The sequence below is a fragment of the Emydura macquarii genome, unplaced genomic scaffold (genome assembly GCF_026122565.2).
Source record: "Emydura macquarii macquarii isolate MOO-44397 ecotype Brisbane River unplaced genomic scaffold, CSIRO-AGI_Emac_v2 contig_1230, whole genome shotgun sequence".
Lineage (NCBI taxonomy): Eukaryota > Metazoa > Chordata > Testudines > Chelidae > Emydura > Emydura macquarii.
In genome coordinates, this window is record NW_027131367.1 from 18,007,365 (window position 1) to 18,011,851 (window position 4,487).

The window sequence follows — 4,487 nt, forward strand, 5'->3', positions numbered from 1 at the left end:
ACCCTGTGCTTTTCATGTACTTGTGTATTTATTCTTCCTCGTGAAAAGAGGGACAGCGGCCCAGAGTCAGACACTTCTGAGCTTCTCTGCTGGCCACAAATTAAAATGACTTCAGTGATCAGCATTGTGATCAAGAGCTTTCGTTGAAGAAAGGAGGGAGAGATGAAAGGACAAGGAGGGGTGCTAAGAGAAAGGTTGCTAGTCAAGGAACTGAAATGTTTTCTAACAGAAGCTTTTCTTTTTAAACTGGGAAGCCTATTAGCTACTGTCACCTGCCCTTATTTTCACAGGACAAAGCCTAAAATTCCATGAGGAGCCTTTAATGTAGCGTTTTGCCTTCAAGGGAGATGCACATTTTCGATAGACAGGCTTGTTCAGAGGAAAAAAGGCCCAAATATGTTGCCCGTTTTTAGAAAGAAACTCTGGAATGAATGCCTTTTTGAGATTCTGAAAGGGTCGGGTAACATAAGGAGGGACTAACAGCCCTGGCTGTGGGCAATTTCATGAGGTAGCTTGTCCTCTGGAGATGTCCAGGCAAGCCACGTTTTTCAGAGTCAGACTAAAATTCACAAAAGTGACATTTCAAAAACGCCCCATTCAGACTCTGCTCAGTCTGAACACAATGGTGCTAGTTAGTGTCAGTGACATGGGTGTATAATCAGGGCCTGACTGGACTCTCCCCTGTCGAGCTGGTATTTGCATGAGCAAACCCACCCTGCTTCGGTGCTCAGCATGGCGGGACGGCTTTGCCCAAAAGATCCCTTTGGCTGGTGTTGGGTTACAAATCACTTTAGTGTTAAATGCAAGGGTAGTGAAATGTTGTTCCTCTTAGTGTATCAGCAAAGAGCAGCAGACCTGAGCGTAGCCTGTTCTGATTGAAGAGTCACAGTCAACTAGCTAAGCAAGGGGCTAGGATGCTAGAGCCCTGTGAAGGTTGAGGGGGGTGGCAACAGGTGTTCCTGTCTGGAAGTGTGGGCTCTGCCGAAGAGCCCCAGCCTGGTTTCACCGCCTCTTCCCCCTCCCACTGTTCAAAAATAGCTGGAATTAAGATTCCATTAGGAGCCTTTTGCTTTGTTAGGTGCTCGCTAGAGCTAAAATCCTCTACTGTGGGACAACGCTCCTGCCCAGCTTCCGCACTGAGGCTCCCCCACTAAGAGCTGCCAATCACTGAGCGCCGGGTGGAATCTCAATCGCCCAACCTGCAGAGGTCATTGTGGAGAAGCAGGTGGCTGCAGAAGGTGATTGTGTGCAGCGAAGTGGCTAGCAGAGTGGCTAGCAGGGAACTGGTGGAGCGGCCTGCAGAGCAATGAGACCAGCAGGGTGGCTGGCAGAGCAGCCGGACAGTGGAGTGAGCACTTCTTTCCCCCTCCCCTCCAACCAGGGTGGTAGGTGAGCACGGCAGCTGCCCCTCTAGACTCTGGGTCTGCCCTGACTAAGGACAACACCTGTGAGTGGGGTGCTGTGAAGGGAAGGGCACATTAAAGGAACTTCTTGTTGCTGGACTTAACCTGGAGCAAAAGGAAACTGCCTCACGTACTCTGGGGTGGGTGTTTTGCTCAGTCTCTGTGCTTGCAAGAGGGGAAACGTTGCCTCTAAAGGTGGCCAAGGGGTGGTGTGTCATTGTCCCAGGTTACTGGGGGTTACTAGAGAACCCCTCAAAGTTTGGGAAGATAGAAGAGTCAACGTTTTTGAATGTGGTGTTCACCCTACACTGGCAGAGTTAACTGGAGCCAGAATGCAATTAGTATTCCCAGTTGCACCTAGAGGTTGAGCCAGGCCCAATTTAGGATTAGGACTGGCTGGGGAGGAGCCACATGACTAATAAAGGGACACAAGGAGCCTAGGAGAAGAGTAGGCGTTAGTCTCTTTCCAGAAGGGAGCACTGGCAAAGGGATGGGGGAGAGACACTGGGACGCTATGGGGTGGAGTGAGCTCTTGTGCCGAACCTGGACAAAAGGGCTAGACCCCAGGGAGGCAGCCCAAGGGTCAAGTTACTGAAGAAAACACAGAAACAAAGAGAGGCAGAGAGAAGTAAAGGCTCCAGGGAGAAAGCGTTGGATGGCTGTTGCTTAGTGCAGGAGTTGGAAAGAACTTTGCAGAGCCTGGAAATGTGTGGCGCGTCTGTGGGTGCGTGGGCTGGGGAAGGGCTGAGGAAAAGGGCCTAGAGAGAAGTTGTGGTAGGAAGTGGTCCAGAGAGGCAGTAAAGAGTCTTAGGAAGCAGAGTTAGCTACTTGTTAGAGGATCCCTGGACTGGAACTGAGCGTATAGTGAGGGCCTGGGCTCTCCTACTGGTCACTGAGGATGGTGGCTTAAAACCCCCCTCATATAAAGGGTGTAATGATCATTGAGCTCTGAGTTGGGCCGAAGACCTCGTGTAAGGTCATTGAGCTACTGTTTCGTGGGAGTCTCTGTTCTCCTGGAAGGGGTGGGACTGAATTTGGCTTGGCTGGAGGCCACGTCAGAAGAAGAAATGGACTACAGCAAGGCCAAAGCAGCTGTTGGCAGGGGGTGCTAGTGGAGAAGAGCCAGCTATGTGATGCCCAGCCATGAGGGGGGAGTGTCAGCAGGTGAGTCACTCTTCCACAGGTTCATAACAGTAAACGCTTCCTAGCCCTCGTGACGACATGTCCAGGAGACTGCTAATATGGAGAACATTTAGGTCTGTGATACTAAACGAGGTTGACAGACTGAAAGTCAACCCCTTAAAAGTCTGTTTGGGGTTGCAGAGAATGCTAAGGAATGTGTTGTGCTAACGTTGTTTTACATATGGGGCTGTGGCCAGTAAAATCTGTGGTTGGACGTGAGGCAGGGATTTCACGTCTGAGAGCTCTGTAAGGGCCCACTTGATTGGTAGCAGCCTCTGTGGAATGTCTGTTCCAATGCCAGCAGTTGGGCGAGGACCGTTGGAGGGGAGATGTGAGGCTGGCAGGCAGGAGACGGGTTGTTCTGGGATCTGGCGGAAAGTGCTAGGCAGGGGTCTAAATTAGTTCATCCATGGGTTTACTTGGTTAACCAGCTCTTAATATATGTATTACACGTCTGGAGTGGAGCTGTGGTGAGTGGGTTTTCTCTCTGTGGCCTTCAAGGAGCACCGACTCTATTTGCCAGGGAGCACCTGACTCCTGGGTCTGGCCCTTGGAAAACGGGAGCAAAGGGAAGGGTGTGATGAGGTAAAATTTTTTAGCATAAAGCCTGGTGGTGGAAGTAGCTACCTGAGCCCCAGGCATAGGAAACCTGGGATTGTGACAGGAACTCAGTGTAAGTCTCCTTGAAAGGAGGAGGAAGGATGACCTTGTGGCTAAGATACAGGAATGGGGCTCCAGAGACTTCACTTCTACTCCTGGCTCTGCTACAGACCTGTGTGGACTGGGGTGCGTGACCTAGACCTGGTGTGCAGAGGGGCCAAGCATTTGCAGCTCCCATTCCACAATTGGAGCTGTGGGTGCTCAAAGCTTCTGTAAATCAGGCCCTAGGCCTCCCCTTGCAATAATGCTTCCCTACCTCCCGGGAGTGTGGAGCACCATTAACATCACAGGGAGGAGTGATACGTTTAGTTCTCTGAGGAGTAAGTTGGAAACAGGAGGAACTTAGACACTGTCTACACTTACCTCTGAGATTCGATAGCAGTCGACAAGAGTTACGCAAGCTACGCAAAAAACTTGCGTAACTCCTGTCGACTTCTCTTCTGCGCGCCGACTTCACTGCACTGCGCCACTTGCGAAGGTGGTCTTAGTATGTCGATTTCTGGGTCGACTGAGCGGGTCTTCACTGACCGCTCAGTCAATCCAGAGAAATCGATCTGTCGGCGGCGACTTTGCTGCCGTCAGTGTAGCCGTAGCCTGAGACTACCTAAATCACAATCTCTTCCCAGGACAACTCCTGGCCTGGGACATTTTACCACCACCTGTAAAGGCACAGACTTGTGCAATCTATAGAGTGTATCACACGCGCTATGTTAGGGTTGCAAAGTCAAGCACTCAAAGTTAGGAAAGGCCAGAATTAAGCTTTCCTGTGCAATCTTAATTCAACCCCTATGTGTGCGTGCATTACGATCCAGTCTTCAATTACATTAGCACATACGATGTTTCCACAAAGCCCGGTTGCAGGATATTTGTAGGCACAAAAAGAGTTAAAACAAGACCAGCAAGGACAAAGGATGTGCTATTGGATGTATATACTGCTCTTGAGAAACACTCCATAGATCACTGATAATAGTATATCTTGGGACACTTTATCAGAAATGAAACCAGCTCAGTGTATAGCAAAATTTAAAACACATTTGATCTGCACCTCCAAGATCAGGATTCCCACCATTCATTGTCAAGACAAATCTGTCCCCAGAATTGACTTGAAGAATTTCCTTAGTTTTGGAAATATCCTGAGTATAGCTCTGAGAAGCAGCTGCATTTAACATTGTAAAAGACTTAAAGATCCTAATAAAAATAAAGATATCTGAAAGTCAAGATGATCCCCTCCCCCACCAAAAA